The 17,468-nt window shown below is 47.5% G+C and overlaps 1 pseudogene; it reads right to left on the minus strand.

Moving 5' to 3' along the window:
* Positions 1 to 925: 925 nt before the first annotated feature.
* On the minus strand, positions 926 to 2,398 carry LOC123176837 (phospholipase A1-II 7-like; annotated as a pseudogene).
* Between the last annotated feature and the right edge of the window lie 15,070 nt (positions 2,399 to 17,468).

Below are 17,468 nucleotides of genomic sequence, written 5' to 3' on the forward strand. Positions count from 1 at the left end.
AGATAATCTGATGAAAAGGAATTGGGTCGGTCAATCTAGATGTTGTTTTTGTGATCAAAATGAGACAATTAAACACCTCTTTCTCAAATGTCCACTTGAAAAACTGTTATGATGATCCATTCATATAGCTTTTAATGTTAATCCTCCAATGTGTATAAACACATTATTTGGGTCGTGGCTTAATGGAGTAGACATGCACACAACTAAACATATTCGGATAGGGATATGTGCACTATTATGGGCTATATGGAACACTCAAAATGATATGGTTTTTAATGGGACAAATTTCACTAATTTTTTGCAGGTTATTTACTGAGCTACTGCCTAGATCCATATGTGGTCGTTACTCACTGATGCGGACTACAGGGAGCTTATGGTTATTGGGTGCAGCCGATGGGTGACGGTTGCATGGGCTATCTTCAGCCGATTTGAATGGGGAGCTAATAATAGGCTAGGTGTGTAGGCATCGTAGCCTGTTTTTTATAGCCGGATGTGGCGCTTTCTCGCCTGGTGTGGCGTTTTACAGATTTGTTTATCTTTCTTGCTCAGATTTTGAGTTTCCGTGGAACTTAAGATCTTGTTTTGATTTTAATAATATGGCTGCATGCATCGATTGATGTAGAGGCCAGAGATAAGCCTCCTTTTCAAAAAATAAAAAAACACCAAGAACATGCCACTTTAGATTAAAAAAGAAGAAGCTCTTTTAGACACTGGATATCACATTTTTAAAAGCAATGAAGCAATGCATAAGTACATGATTTTTTTTTAAAGAAGGTTATCCCCGGCCTCTGCATCAGAACGATGCATACTGCCATATCATTGATAAGCAAGGCGTTCAACAAAAAGTCTTCATGTCTCAAAAAGTAAAAAAGCTCACAAAGAGCAAAAGCAAAACAAAGTCCTGTATACCGTCTTAACCACTTAACTATGCTTTTTCGAAGTCATCGAGTTTCCATTCCACTGGCCATCGGTGCCCTTGACCATGCATTTCTTGTTGACGACCCACCAGCTCGCCGGCACTGGGTATTCGTCTTCCAGCAGGTCGGTAGTCTTGTTCACCAGTGCCAAGTCGCGGGGAACCACTAGTTTGAAGTCCTCCTTGTCGCCATGATCCCCTGCGACACCGTGCAGGTACAACTCGAGGACGTGGTGGGTGAATATTTTGTGAAACACGTAGGGTGACCGGTCCGTGTCAATTACGATCGTTGCTGTCGCGCTGTCCACGTACCACATTAGCAGCACGGAGGGAGGGTTCTGTGGCACAATGTCTTTGGCATTCGCCACGTGGAGTGCCCGCAGGAGGGGGAAAGAGTCGAAGGCGGACTTGAACGTTGGGTTCCCGACTCGCGGGCACGCCAGCAGTATCGCTGTCACGGGGCACGGCGGTTGCTTCGAGGCAGGGGGCACGTTGACGTCGTTGGCCACCATGCCGATGGCGGTGAGGGTGGCGAGTGACGCGCCAAGGCTATGGCCGGTGACGGTGATGCTGGTCACCTCGTCCTTGTACTCCTCCATTAGCCTCCCTACCTCCTCGAGAACCTGCATGTGTGCGTACGCCTTTAGTGAAGACAAATTTCACCTTGAACAATTCTGGCTGCTGGTATATATATATATATATATATATATATATATATATATATATATATATATATATATATATATATATATATATATATGAAGTATGCAAGGCTCACCTGCTCTCTGGCGCTGGTCTTGTTGTAGTACATCGAGTTGTTGTCACTGGACGTGTACACGGACAGGAAGCCACACGCTGCACCCTGGCGTTCTTGTACTCTTCTTCGTCAGCATAGCGGCCCAACACCGGCGCGGCAGACACCTGAAGGAAGTGCTTGTCTTTCTCCCACTCCAGCTCGTTCTCGGTGCCGCGCCACACCACGACGATGTCGCGCCTCCCCAGTGCTGCAACTCCCTCGTCCGTCACCACCGCCACGTAACCCATCCAGTTGGACGTCGGAGTCCCCTCGGCCTTTCCCAGCGGTTGCACGAACAGCGCGTTGGTCACCGTTGGCACGGATGTGGCCAACCTCGATGCCGTTGATTCCCCGCAGGTCGCGTAGAGGAACTTGGTGACCTTGTAGTACTCCGGGTGGGTCACAGTCGAGGCGGCGAGAAGGCGGTCGCGGCTGTACAAGCACAAGCCGGCGTGAGGTGACCGCTTCTCCAGGTTGAACCCGTCGTGGGCGGCCGATGCGAGCTCGCCGTAAGCTATGATGGAGTGTCGGAGGTCGTAGTCCAGCGGGTCCAGGAGCCCAACCCACGAGTCCGAGCCCTGGAGCTCGCGCCACCGGCTGGCGATGTTTGCATCCCCAAGCTTCGGCGCCGGCGACGGCATGGGCGCATGCGCGGTGGGCGCCGTTACTGGTAGTGTGTTGTTCATTCTCGCCTTGTCTACGTACGTACTCGTATGCAGTGGCACTATGGCTATGTGTTGCTTTTGGCTAGCTAGATTTGCATACCCTTCCTGCTTAGTTGGGCCTCCATTTATAAGAAAATGGCAATGCTCCTGATCGAGCGATCCTTCCAACAATGCCGTCGTTGAGATAAGAAAATGCTACCCTAAAGAAAAAAGATACAAAAAATGTTACACCTACAGTCAATCTACAAAATTATTACGGTGGACCGTCTATTTATCAGGTACCTGAAAAAATATGTATCATGAGTCACTTTCATCACAGCCATTCGATCTTCATCCAACGGCTCAAAATAGATCGGCCACTATTCATCTTTAACCTCCACCTTCTTCTTCTCACGCAGCCGCCGGCTAACACTGGCCTAACCACCTGCCTCCGCCTCACCGCCCTGCCCTCCCCGCACTGCCGTGCTGACCACTGCCCCAGCCATCCCTATAATCCCCGTCACACCAGTGAACAACTCTGATGACCTCTGGTACCCCCACCCCTAAGATAGATAATGGGGTTGTGGCTTCACCCTAAGATAGATAATGGGGTTGTGGCTTCACCCCTAAGATAGATAATGGAGTCCGGCCTCCACATCTCATGCGCTCGGGAAGAAGGAACGAAGAAGGAAAAAGTGACCGACGCAACAAAAAATTTTAGGTAGAAATAGCAAAACCGTTATCACCGGACATTCCTTACCCCCCCCCCCCCCCCCCCAAATTCATCCGGGTGGGGCCCTTCCTCTAATTTCTCGAACCATAAAATCCCACACAAGCACCTCGTTAATCACGTACCATATCATTCATATGCGTAGGATTGCTCATTCGGATAACCCCCACCCCCCTTCCACTTAGATTGACATGGACTGATGCCAGCACTTGTGCCGTAGATTCCGGACACCCTCCTTCCCCTATTCTCTGCTGGTGTTGACAACCGGAATGGGGGTGGAAGGGGGGCTTTTTCGTGTGTAGTGGTAGGTTTCTTGTTTCTTTGTTTCTCCTGACAAATAATGAGGCGTTTGGATCCAGATTCGATGACTACTCCGGTCCTTTTCTTTACCTTGGGGTTCCTGTTAAGGGCTATGAGGCAAAGGAAGTATCTTGAGTGATGGCGGCTCCCAGACCATCGCATACCTGCCAGATCCATGGCATTGTGCAGCTTCGGATGCTGGCTCTACCAGCGGCGTCGGCTCCGCGTCTTCCTTCTCTACTTCATATTCTCTGAAGTGGATGGTAGCGGTTTATGAAGGATTTGGTGAGAGTCTATCTAATAATAATATTGATGGGACCTGAAATTGGGAGGAGCAAGCTCCCTGTTGGCTCTCTCTTATTTACCTTCGTGGAGGCGCGGCAGGAAAAGCGGTAGTTTTACACTCTCGCTCTTTCGATCTTGGGATCCGTGGGGATTCCTGTTGGCCTCGGTGCATCTGTGTATTCTTCATCGACCCCTGCATCAAACTTCGCGCTGGAGCCGTAGATCAACCATGGAAATGTTTAGTGCGTGCTATTTAGGTGGCTAGGGTTGTTCGCCAGCTGTTCCTTGCTTTGCTCGCTTTTTTATGCCCCCTTCTTCGACCTCTAGTGTGGAGGTCGTCTTCTTGTTGCCGAGAGCTCGCAAGGTTGCTTTCAGAGATGGCAGATTTTGCATCTCCGGTGAGTTCGCCATGGTGATCGAAACCCACTTGTGTTTTTGCTTTTTTTCTTGAGGGGTTCTAATTGTAGAATGGAGGGCCAATGTGTAATTTTCATTTTGTCAGGGTCCTTTGTGTAGAGCTGTAACACTTTTGCTAATCTAATGCCAGATTCGGGATCCTCGGTGTCCCTTCTCACAATAAAAAAAACAAGCAATGCCATCTTTCACTTCACAAAGCAATGGGTATGGGCTTATCCTCAACAGAGCATATCCATTTTATGTCAATCCTAGGGTAATGTTGCAGTTGCAGCCATCAAAGGCCAAATAAGACGACCTGGCTAGCCGCCACCTCCCAAAAGCTAGGGTTCCTCTACCTCCCGTTGGTGCCGTCGCCGGTCCACCCCGTCGCCGGTGGCCTTAGGGCCATGGGGGCGGAGTGGATCCCGGCCCTTCCCGGTGGGAGGGCTCCATTTTTAGATCCTTTTTTAGAGTTTTGTTAGGGTTTGTGTCGTGCTCGGAAGGCGAGACTGCAGCGGCTCCCCGAAGATGGAATAAAGGTCTCCCCGCCTAATCCCCGTTCCGTTGATGCGTCTAGTATCGTCGGTGGGCGTGTGGAGGTGTGTCTCCGGCGGATCTGTCTTTCCTGGATTTGCTCGGATATGTTCATCGTTCGTCTATGTTCTTGTCTCTTCAGGTTGGATCCTTCAAATCTACACTCTTCATCGGCGGCGGTTGCTGCTTTGGTGCGTTGGTTCTATGGCACCTTAGCATGACAATTTTCCGACTATCTACTACAACAAGTTTTGCTCGGCTCCGGCGAGGGAGGGGCAATGACAATGGCACGCCCTCAGCTCGCTTCAGTGCTTGTAGTCGTCGCTAGGTGGTCTACTAAGGATCTGGATGTAATTTTTATTTTTTCTAGTGTTCGTTGTACTATTATTATTGAAGACGAATAGATCAATATCCATTTTCGATGTTTGAAAATCGTTGTAGATCGAAGAAGATCCTAGCCAGCTACAGTGTCACCTTCATGCGGTCACTGCATGCTAGCTATGGCAAAGTATCAATAAACGGTAGCACACACGTTACTAGCAGATCGAGCATGCATACGTGTTACACACATTTTATTTGACGCTGTAATTCGTCTGAGGAGATCGAACACACGATTCAATCTCAGATTTGCATGTGGCAAGGGCTACTGCAATGCGCTGCATGGGCAACATGGATAACTCATGATAGAGTATGTTTTTAAGTGAAACTTATCCCATATCTTTGGCAAAAGTGGTCATGGATGTCTGATGTTTTGTTGTTGTTGTTGTTGTTTTTGTTGCGGGAACCGAACTGTGATATTTGTTGCTATGGCAGATCTCTAGCATTGTGGTCTTTTTATATTTTGGAGGTTGGAAAATCTTGGACAGAGCATCCCCTTCTATGGAACATAGATGCAGTTATGGTGTAGAGGAAGAACAAAAAAAAAAGAGCAACAATGGAAGAAGATTCTATCGTCTTATCCTCAGGGGACCATTTTCACCCGTTGGCTCTTGGAGGCGCTGGCCTTTTATATCTCCATTATTCGTTGCTTGGAGGTCGGTCGATGCGTGCCACCGCACGTGTTCAAATCGATGCAACATATATATGCGCCCACTGCTAGCTAGTTAGCTGAGCACCCGCGTACAAAATATCAACAAAAGCCAGCACGTACGTGCTAGAAGATCATGCATCCGTGTCACGCTCACTCGGGTATATATGCTGGCCGGAGTATATACCAAACGGATACGTACGCCGCGAGGCGGTAGCGAGCTAGCTTAGCAAGGTCCCAACCCCCGACAAACTAATAGATGGATCGATCAATGAGAGAGCATGCACCTTTCGTTTTGGAAAAGAAAACAACAACTAGGGGACGACCCTACCGTACTCTTGTGCGTGCATGCTACCCGTGCATATATCGTGTAAAACGGCGAGACAGCGGGAGTACGTACTCTCCCCGGCACTTATCAGGTACCTGAAAAAACATCCCTAACAAAAAAAAAAGGACCTGAAAAAACAAGTATCATCTGTCACTTCACTTTCATCAATGTCCATTAGATCTTCATCCAAGAGCTAAAAATAGATCAAGCACTGTTTATCTTTGACCTGCACCTTCTTCTTCCTCACGCAGCCGCCGGCGAACCCATGCCTAACCTCCTGCCTCCGCCCCCCCCCCCCCCCCCCCCCCCCCCCACTCCCCGCAGGCCGGTGACTATCGCCACCCCGCCATCCCTGCCACCATCGTGCTGGCCGCTGCCTAGACCATCCCTCTAAGCCCAGTAGCACCAGTGAACAACTCCGGTGATCCCCAACACCCCTACCCTTAAAATACATAATGGGTTGTGGCTGCCCACTAAGATCGATAATGAGGATATGACTCCCCCCGCCCAAGATAGATAGTGGGGCTTGTTTTTCTTCGGCGAGGTTTGGCCTGCACATCTCGTGCCCTTGGGAAGAAGGAATGAAGAAGGAAAAACTGACTTACGCAACAAAAAAAATTCAGGTACCTGAGAAGTAGCAAAAGTATTGTTATGGGACATTCCTTACTACCTCCCTCCACCCGAATTGAACTGGTTGGGGCCCTTCACCTAATTCTCCAACCACAGAATCCTACGTAAGCCACTTCATTAATCTCGTACCATATCATTCGTCTGTGTAGCATTGGTTGTTCAGATATCCCCACCCCTCTCTTTCACTCCCCCTTCCACCTAGATTAACTTGGACTGAGGTCGTCCCTTGTGCAGTAGATTCAGGCTGCCCTCCTTCCCCTCTTCGGTGTTGCCTACTGAAATGGGGGTGGAAGGGGGAGTCTTTCATGAGTAGTGGTAGGTTTCTTGTTTCTTTGCTTCTCCCCAATGAATAATGAGGCGTTTGGATCCAAATACGATAACTACTCCGATCCTTTTTCTTTTCCCTCAAGTTCCTATTGAGGGCAATGAGGCGAAGGAAGTATCTTCAGTGATAGCGGTTCCTGTGCCGTCGCGCCCCTGCCAGATTCATGGCGTTGTGCAACTACGGTTGCTGGCGCTCTCATGTGCTCCTCCGTTCTTTTGTACAGGTCAAGAGGTGTGGTGGCGCTTGTGAGTGGTGTTGGCTTCGCGTCTTCCTCCTCTACTTGATATTCTCTAAGGTGGATGGTAGCGGTGTATAGAGGATCTGGTGAGAGCCTCTCTAATGATAAGATCGATGGGACCACGGATCGGGAGGGGCAGACTCCCCATTGGCTCTCTTTTATTTGCCTTCGTGGAATCGGGGGAGAGGTAAGAGGCAGTTTCGTGCTCCCACTCTTCCGTTCTTGTGCTCCCAGGAGATTCCTATTGACCTTGGTGCATCCATGTATTCTTCATCAACATGTGTATTGAACTTCACACTTGAGCTGCATATCAACTACGGAAATATAAAATATTTCGGGCATGCGATTTGGACGGCTAGGGAGGTTAGCCGGCTATTCCTTGCTTTGTTAATCTAAGGCCAGATTTGGGCCTGCAAGGCCCTATCCCATGTTTAAAAAAATACAAGCAATGCCATCATTCACTTCACGAACCAATGGGTATCATCTTATCCTCGGAAAACCATCTCCATGCGTCCATGTTTTAAAATCTATGGAGATCGAAGAAGATCCTAGCAAGTTATAGCGTCACCTTCATGCGGCCACTGGATGCTAGATGGGCCAGAGTATCAATGAATGGTAGCACACACATTAGAAGTAGATCGAGCATGCATACGTGTTACACGCTTTTGATTTGACGTTGTAATTTGCCAGAGGAGATGGATCACATGATTCAATCTCCGATTTGCATGTGGCGCCCAGCGGCTGTTGCAATGTGGTGGGCAACTTGGAAAACTCATGATAGTGCGTATTTTTTCGGTGAAACTTATCGCATTTGGTTTGGCAAAAGTGGTCACTGATGTGTGATGTTTGGTTGTTATTGTTGTTGTTGTTGCGGTAATCGGTCTTTCATAATTGTGGCTATGGCAGATCCCTACTTCTGCTGTCTTTGTATTTTGTTTTTAAACTTAACTCGTTGCTTTATTTAGTCATCCCACCTGGGGATCTCGTCTGAAATTACATGCAAAATTAAATCTGGGGGCATCTGAAGCCACACCGTACAAAGCTGTTCTGACACCGCTTTCCTAGCAAGCAAATGAGCAGCAGAATTTGCCTCACGACTAACCCACGCTATCTTCCATTCTTCCCTTGATGCCAGGAGATGCTTGACTTCTTCGACCAGCGGACCCAGAGATGATAGGTCCTTTTCCGCCCGCTGCAGCTTGCCTGCTACTTCCCTGCAATCCGTTTCAGTATGCAACCTGGGAATGTTTAGTTCCACCGCCAGTAACGGTGCTCTTCGAACCGCTAGTATCTCTACTCGCACTGGTTTCTTGCAGGGCAAAAGGAGCTGACATGCACCCCCAAGGAAGGCGCCCTCATGGTTCCGGCAGACCACCCCTGCTCCGCCACTCTCTGTTGTCTTGGCCATTGCTCCGTCAACATTCACTTTCACCCATCCCTCCTCTAGCGGTCTCCATTTCTCCCTCACCGCTGGAGCAGTATCTTTACTCCTCTTCCCATGGATAGCTTGCCACCCTGTCATAAGGCTGTAGACTCTTCTCGCTATCGCCTCCGCTTCTTCGATCCTCTGACCTTCCCGTGCACCCTTGCTAGCCAGAGAGCGTAGACCCCCTGGACAAGGACTGCCCGTTCATCATCTGAAGCGTCCGCAATCCACAATAGTAGCCATCGCGACAACGCACCCTGAGAGAAAAAACGCTCCGGTGGGATCGCCACCGGTACTCCCAATTCCGAGTGCATGATCTTCCAGAAGTTTCTCGAGTGGTGGCAGCCCCAAAACCTATGGTAGTTTGTTTCTTCACGTCCACACACAATGCAAAACACCCTCGCTTTGATTTTCCTTCTTAGCAGCTCCGATCCCACTGCTAGCCCATTCTGAATCAGCCTCCACATATGCGTTTTGACTTTGCCCGGCGCTACCGTATCCCATAAGCTCATCCAAGCTTTGTGATCAGCAACAGAAGAGGAGGACTCCGACCGCCCCGAGCGTTGTCGTTTCTGGCTCATCCGCAAGTGATACGCCGACCTGACCGTGAAAACTCCGTTTTTGGTGTAGTTCCATGCCTGGTAGTCTTCCATCTCCGGCCCCCCACTGGGATGTGAAGGATCTCGAGTGCTTCATCTGGAGCAAACATGTTCTGTACTTTGTCAACATCCCATGATACCCCGTCAGGCCTCAACAGATCGCTGACTCGCGTGATCCCACTGACGTAGTTTTGGCCCAGTGGCTTCAAACTACCCTGCCTAGGAATCCAGTTCGCGTGATGCACATTGATCTTCGACCCATCTCCTACTCGCCATATCAGCCCATCTAGCAGCAAGTCGCGGCCATGGATGATGCTTCTGAAGGTGTATGAACACCCCCCGGGCATGTGGCGTTTAGGATAGAACCATCCACGTAATACCGGGCCTGCAGTACCCTAGCACACAACGAGTTCGGCTCCTGGAACAGACGCCAAGCTTGTTTGGCGAGCATGGCTTGATTGAACGCCTCTGAATCTCGGAAACCAAGTCCCCCTCCCGTTTCCTCGTGCACATCTTATCCCAGGCGATCCAATGCACCTTCTTCTTACCATTTGCTTCACCCCACCAGAAGTTGGAAGATATAGATGACAGATTCCCGCACATTTTCTTTGTGAGTTGAAAACAGCTCATGGTAAAGGTAGGCGTAGATTGGAGTCCGGATTTAACAAGAACCTCCCTCGCTATCTTTGATAACCCTTGTCCTTTCCATCCCGACACTTTGCCTCTAGCACTGACTTTAACATATTTGAACGTCCCTTCTTTCGATCGCCCCACCACGCTAGGGAGACCCAAGTATCTCTCGCTTAGGGCCTCAGCCTGAATGTTCATGACTCTCTTTAGTTCTTCCTTGCTGTCCTCGGGTGTGTCTTTCCCAAAGAAGATGGCCGATTTCTGGAGATTAACTTTTTGTCCTGAGGCAGCCTCATACTCCTGCAATATGGATCGGAGTGTGGCAAGGTTTTCTGGAGAGCCTTCCACGAGCGAAGAGTAGATGAGTGACTGTCAGACCACCATTCCCGAACGACACTCCTTTGATGGTTTTCTCATTCTGCGCATTCCTCAGCAGCGCCGAAAACCCTTCCACACAAAAGAGAAATAGGTACGGGGAGAGGGGATCCCCCTGTCTTAGTCCTCTAGTAGGACTGAAGCGGTGAGACAGCCCTCAATTTAATTTGACGGAGAACGTTGCTGACTTGACACACCTCATGACCAGCTCTGTCCAGTGACCGGAGAAGCCAAATTTCAGCATCATCTGCTCAAGAAAGTCCCATTCCACTCTATCATACGCTTTCATCATATCCAGCTTAACCGCACACATGGGCTTCTTTCGTTTCCTCTTCCTAATGGCATGTACGCATTCATATGCGACTAACACATTATCCGTAAGTAGTCTCCCCGGCACAAAGGCACTCTGATCCTCAGAAATCAAAAAAGGAAGTACCACTTTTAGGCGGTTGGCCAGTGCCTTTGCCGCAATCTTATAGAGAACATTACATAAACTTATGGGACGGAACTGGGAAAGTAACTCCGGTGAGTTTACTTTCGGAATCATTACAATGATTGTGTCATTGAAGCCATTAGGTGCTGCCTTCCCTAACAGAAACTCCCGAATTGCACCACACACGTCGCTCTTCACCAACTCCCAGTGGCGTTGGTAGAACATTGCTGGTAATCCATCCGGTCCTGGTGCCTTTGTTGGGCCCATATAGAGCCTCTTCAATCTCCTCATCGGTAAACGGTCTTGTGAGTTTCACATTCATCTCTTCAGTAACAACACCTTCAATATGTTGCATTACTCGCTTCCCCTCCCTTGAACCTTCAGAAGCAAAAAGGTGGGCGTAAAACTGAGCTGCCATTCTTCGCATTCCATCATCATCAGTGCATTTTGTCCCATCATCCCTCCTCGGTCCTTTAACTGTGTTCTTACGTCTACGATGCGAGGCCCGGTTTTGGAAGTACTGCATGTTCCTGTCTCCATCAGTAAACCAGTCAATCCTCGATCTCTGCTTGTAATACACTTCCTCGCGCTCATAGAGTTCGTGTAGTTGGTCCTCGATGTCCTTAATCTCCTGTCTGTAACCAGTTCGTGCAGCTCGTTCCTTTGCCTCGAAAAGTTGCCCCTTAAGATGAGCACTCTGCCTCTTAATTGAGCCGAAAACCGTTCGACTCCACGTGTGCATGGTCTTCGACGCAGCTCTCAGCCGGTTGCATGTCCTCTCTAGATTCCCCCCTTGCTGATTGGTTGCATGGGCCTGTTCCCATGCAGCACCCACCATCCCATCGTATTCTGCATGTCGTGCCCATGCAGCTTCATATAAGAAAGGGCGTTGTCCCCACTCCCGTCGTTCGGCCAGTGCCGTTGACGCCTTGATGACAAGTGCTTGGTGGTCTGACTCTTCCGTCATCACGTGTTGGACCTCGATCTCTGGGAATAATTGAGCAAATTCTGCATTACACGTCGCACGATCAAGCCTCACCTGGATGTTCTCCTCCGCCTCCCGCTTGTTATCCCAAGTGAATGGGTACCCCCTGAACCCTAAGTCTGCAAGTCCGCAGTCGGACATGCAGTCCTCAAACAGCGACATCTGATTTAAGCTCCTCGGGTTGCCTCCTTGTTAGAGATATCTAGCTTAATTGGGAGGTTCTTGGTGGTTACCTGGACCTTAGTCGAAATTCCCCCTGGTTCGATGTATCATCAACTACCGTGCATCATTTTCAATTTCATGTACAGCTAGCTCATGTTCAGCTATAGCTTCTCCTTGCTTGACAAATTTTCATCTACAAGATCTACTCCGAAGCCTACAAACGGTGTGTCCGTAGACTGCTGTAGTATGTTGTAAACATCAATGCAGATTAGTGCTATGAAATGATATTCTTTTTTTTTTCAGAATCCTGAAATCATATTCTCTTCCGTGTTCACCATCCATACCAAGGCGGAGTGTGACGGTGTCGAGCAGGCCATCATTAATTAGCTGGGCTGCGTTTGTGCAGAGTAGAAAAATATGGCAGTTTGCCAAGCAGGCCACTGTCGGGCTACAAACCAGTTATGCTTGATTCATGCAACAAAAATCATGTCTTGCGCAGAACTGGCTCGCTAGGAAAATCTGTCCTTAGCCTAAAAAAAAGAGGGAAATTTTGTCGTTAGAAAATCTAGAACCAAGAGGATAACACTGTAGCTGTAAAAACCATATAGCTGGAATTTTAGATGGCTTATCCCGCTTACTGTGGGATAGCTGTAAAATAACATATCATTGTGACATTTGTTGTAGAGATATTATTGGCGTTATCCATGGTCGATGGTGCATTAACTTTAGCACTTAATGAAACTTCTTGGTCGGCTCGATCGGGCGCCGCCGACGGCGGATGCAGGCGAGGAGTGACAGGTGCAGAGCGTTGGACCTTTTGGGGCACTACCCTTTCTCTGTCCCTCTCTCGTCTCTTTGACGAAATGGAAGAAGTTAGAGATTGTCAGTGTGTTCTGGACCTATCTTGAGATATTTAGGTGGGCTTCAGCGGTAAATCTCAGAGACAGTTAAAAAAGTCAAAAAGGAGAAAAATCAGGTGAACTAAAGCTGTAGCAAAACTGCTATCAAGCTCTCCCTAACTTTAGCAGTTAGGGACAGCTAGGTGTTAGGAGAGAATGGGAAAGCTTCACGGTTTGGTTTTGTGATGTATGTATACAGGTTCCTAAGGTTTTAGGAGATTTCATGTGTTTGGTTGAAGCAGGTAGGTAGCTAGTGTGCGATCCCGTAAAATAAATAAATAGCTAGTAAAAAAGCTGAAAACGTGCTGTAGTGCCGATTCTCTCTTCTCTATGCTGACAAGTGGGACCTGTAGACTTCTACCCTGATATATGATTACGGAATATGCAAGGATCATTTTGCAAAGTTGCACTGGCCACATGGCAGCAGCAAAGAGCTCAGCTGTAACGAGGACCGTTTATAAGACCATAGATGTTATGTATTTTCATGTATAGAAACCGTATTGGAGTGTTTTTAAGTACAAAGGAAAACATGTTATGTACCAACAAGTTAAAAAACCAAATGTGTAATTTTCGCACCTGCAACACACAATCGAGTCAAGGCGTGCTCATGGATACACATGTACAAAAGCAATTTGAGAAGTCAACGACTCTCCTGGAACGAATCAGTACAGGCCTTCTGAGTCGCACCCAGCGACTACGGAGGTGACCCATGCCGTAGCCAATAAAACACTTCCTTGGCCAAGTCCTCACAGAAAACAACGGAGGTCCCGGCGGCCTTGAAAGCCATGTCTACAAGGTTAAGGTTCGGTACCTCACCTAGTTTAGTTTAGTTTAATTTAATTCAGCATTTGTTCAGAGCCAGACTAAGGATGATGTATTCAGATGGTAGTCCACATTAGCTCAGCACCCAACTCCTCCAAGTGGGGATGGCCGAGTACGAGCGCTTCGCCAGGCCCCAAGTGAACGGTGGGGGGCTCAGAGTCTGCGGCCGAAGATCGATGCCAGGCGGAGGTGGTTGAGTGTCTATGCCGCAAGAGTGCAGTGGCGGCCGATCAGCGGCGCATGGTGGATCTTCGGCCACCGATGGATAATGACAACGACGGCCCAATGAAGACGACAATAGTGCGAACGATGATGGAGGTGCCGGCTTCCTCGGAAGCCATGCCTACAAGGTCACCTTTTGGGTAACTCGATTAGTTTAGTTTGAACTTATTAAACTTTGTCTGTTTGATTGTAAATATTTCAAACTTTGTTAAATTTCATCTGATTTGCTTAAAATTCTTATGTGTTTTTGTTTAAAATGAGTGGGCATTTGGTATCTAGCTACTGTTGACTAGCGGGTGCCCCGCCCGCTGCCGCAGGTATGATCGGACGTGACTGCGGACATTTGATGCCAGCCGTTTGGTGATACGCCTGGAGTTGCCCTCAGTGCACCTTTGAGTTGTTCTCAGTGCATGCCGGTTTGTATCATGCCCATCAGTAACTTTCTGTTTTGAAAAATGCCTCACAGTAACTTAATTACTCCGACGTTTTTACATGCGCGCACGGCTCATACGCACGTCCTCCAGATAACCGGTCTACTAGGGAACTCAGTAGGTACGTGCGTGCTACTCGGCCTTCGCGTGACACGGCGAATCACGGTAGCATCGAGACCGGTCGGCCAGCCCGTCCCGTCAACACCCACGCATCGAAATGAACGGATCCTAACCCTTAGCGGGCACGTCAATGACCGAGACGAGAGCAACGCGCAGGAGTGGCATGCATGAGATCACTCGCTGTAATTGACCTTGCACGCAGGTAAGTTAGTTTTGACTACATGCATACGGTGGTGACCGATCGAACGATCGATCTGCTTCTTGCTTGCATGGTACAGTACCTAGCTAGATGCCTAACTATACCGTGACCGATCAATCCATCCTACGTGGTACGTACGTGCTGACGATGACGTATAACTGCCTACGTACTTCGGCCTTTCCCAGCGCTTCATGTTGAACAGGTGCTAAGCATATGCCACATAAGCAAAAAAATGACATGACACAACAATTAAGAAGGAGAGAGAGCATTTTGGTGATCCCAGAAAGAACCAATGCCAAGCGCGTGAACCTAGGCAAGCCACTTAAATGAAAGAAGTTGACCAATGCATGAAAGAGTTTAGATGCTAAATCATTAAATAAAGTAAGCTTAGCAACAGCAAGTTAAGCACCTATGCATTGAGGAGTTGAGTTGCTAAGCTATTTAATGCACTTAGCACCTCATCTAAGCACCTTTACATTGAAAGAGGCCTTCTACTGCTAGTACGTACGTGCATGCGTTCTACCCACGTGTCGTGTAGCACGGCGAGACAACGGAGGTAGTCTCGCCGGCACCATCCCATTAAAAATTGGGGTTCGGGTGCACAAACTAAGCTAGCTATATTATTATTATGTTACGCGAAAATGATTCAGATCTATTATTAAAAATAAATGAAAGTACAAAGCACCTCAGACATAATAAAAATTACATCAAGATTCGAACGACCATCCAAGAACCACTACCGCTGTCAGAATGAGCCGTCGACACACTGCTGTCGCCACTCCTCTACCGGAGACAGCTTGACCTTGTTGACAACAACCGGAAAGTCTTCGTGCACGTATCCCTAAGGCCCAGCGCCCTGGAGCCATGGTCGTCGTCATTGAACAATTGGATAGATCTGAAGTACCTGCCGCCAAATCTTGCCGCACGAGAGAAATCCTAACCTCATAGCCCCAAGGAGACGCTGGGAATCTACACCGGAGCTCCATTGATTACGTCGAGATGGACGAACTCGAACAGGATCGGAGCCCGAAAGACAAAATCAAAGAAGAAGCGCCGCAATCCGCCGGAGTGCCGCACCTGCAAGGACTAAAAATTCCTAACCTAAACTGCAAACCAGAGCAGAAGCACCGGGATTCCCTCCCTGCCACCAGCCGTCGGAGTGGCAAACAGAGGGAAGGCGAATCTACGGGCTCGCCAGTGAAGTCTGAGGGAAGAGTTTGCTCTAGCCACTGAGGACAGGGGAGGAAAAGCTAAAGACGTAGATGTTTGTATGTAGAAGCTAGATACAGCAACAGTGACCTCATGTCAAATTTGAAAATATTTATTGTTAATTAATATAAGATGTAAGAGTATATCAAAATATATACTTGCATTTTGGATATATTCCTCGTACAAAAGAGGGTTCCTAAGGTTTTACGAAATTTCACCTGCATTTATATAAAGTGGTCAACAACTTTTTGTTATTTACTTTCTAAAGCATGACCAAGCAGATAATACTAGGCAACTGTTGGGCATTACCTATTCTTTTGTATGAAAACACTAGTAGAAAAGTGGGCTTTTGTCCCGGTTGGTAAGGGCCTTTAGTCCCGGTTTTTGAACCGAGACTAAAGGGTCGTTACTAATGCCTCCCCACTTTAGTCCCGGTTCTTACACGAACCGGGACTAAAGGCCGTCCACGTGGACGCAGCCTGGAGCTTCACCTTTAGTCCCGGTTGGTGTTACCAACCGGGACTAAAGGAAATTTTATGATATTTTTTTTGAATTTTTTTTTATTTTCAAAATTTTGAATTATTTTAACCTCTAATCTCTAATCACCACCCCTCATCACTGCTCAATTTATCCTCTAATCTCTAATCACTCCTCATCATTCCAAATCATCTAACTTCCCGGACGGTCACCCATCCTCTCACTACTCCAGCCTAAGCACGCTTAACTTCCGGGTTCTATTCTCCCTCGTTTCAAGTCTGCACTTGTTGTTTTCCTGACAATAGTAAGATGCCAATTCTATTAACCCTCAGGAATTTAGCTTGAGCATGAAGTGACACATTTCACTGTTTGAGTTTGAAACTATTGTTTTAAAAAACAATAATTATTTAGTAACACTAAAATTTCTAGAATAATTAGTTTGACCATTGTTTGACCACAATTTGACCACAGCTTTTGACCAGATTTGACCAAAATTCAAAAAAACTGAAATAATTATTTAGTAACACTAATATTCTAGAGTAATTAGTTTGACCATTGTTTGACCACAGTTTGACCACAATTTGAATTTTTTTGAATTTTTTTGCCTCTCCAGATCTTAAAAGCCCCGTATCTTTTTTTCTGTTAGGTTTTTGAGGATTTTGAAAATGTTTAACGGGGTTCCCCGGTTAAATTCGGATGTAACTTTTCGAGTAGATGATTTTTCATATAAAAAACTTTTTCATCCGAGTTCGTATGCAAAAGTTATGCCCATTTTAAGAAATTCCAGAGAGATTTTGCAAATAAAGTCGAAATTCATATTTGTTAATTTTCCCAACAACTAGACCACATATCACATGGGAAACTTATTTTTTTTTTTGACATTTCCATCATTTTGTTTTGTTTTTTCTAAAACTGAAAAGGCGGTCCCGGGGGGGGGGGGGGGGGGGTAGAGTTTGAAAATGGGCCCTTTAGTACCGGTTCGTGCCATGAACCGGTACTAATGCCTCAAAGCCCATTAGTACCGGTTGGTGGCACCAACCGGGACTAAAGGTCTAACCTTTAGTCCCGGTTGGTGCCACCAACCGGTACTAATGGGCATCGCACCCTTTAGTCCCGGTTGGTGGCACCAACCGGGACTAATGCCTTAGCCGCACGAACCGGGACCAATACTCACATTAGTCCCGGTTCGTGACTGAACCAGGACTAATGTGAATATTGCCCTATGACGAAAACCCTGTTTTGTACTAGTGAAAGGCAGTTTCTAGCAATTGTCCATGCATATAATTGAATAAAGGAATTATATGATCTGAGATAGTGATAATGCCTAACT

This window comes from Triticum aestivum, chromosome 1D (genome assembly GCF_018294505.1).
Source record: "Triticum aestivum cultivar Chinese Spring chromosome 1D, IWGSC CS RefSeq v2.1, whole genome shotgun sequence".
NCBI lineage: Eukaryota > Viridiplantae > Streptophyta > Magnoliopsida > Poales > Poaceae > Triticum > Triticum aestivum.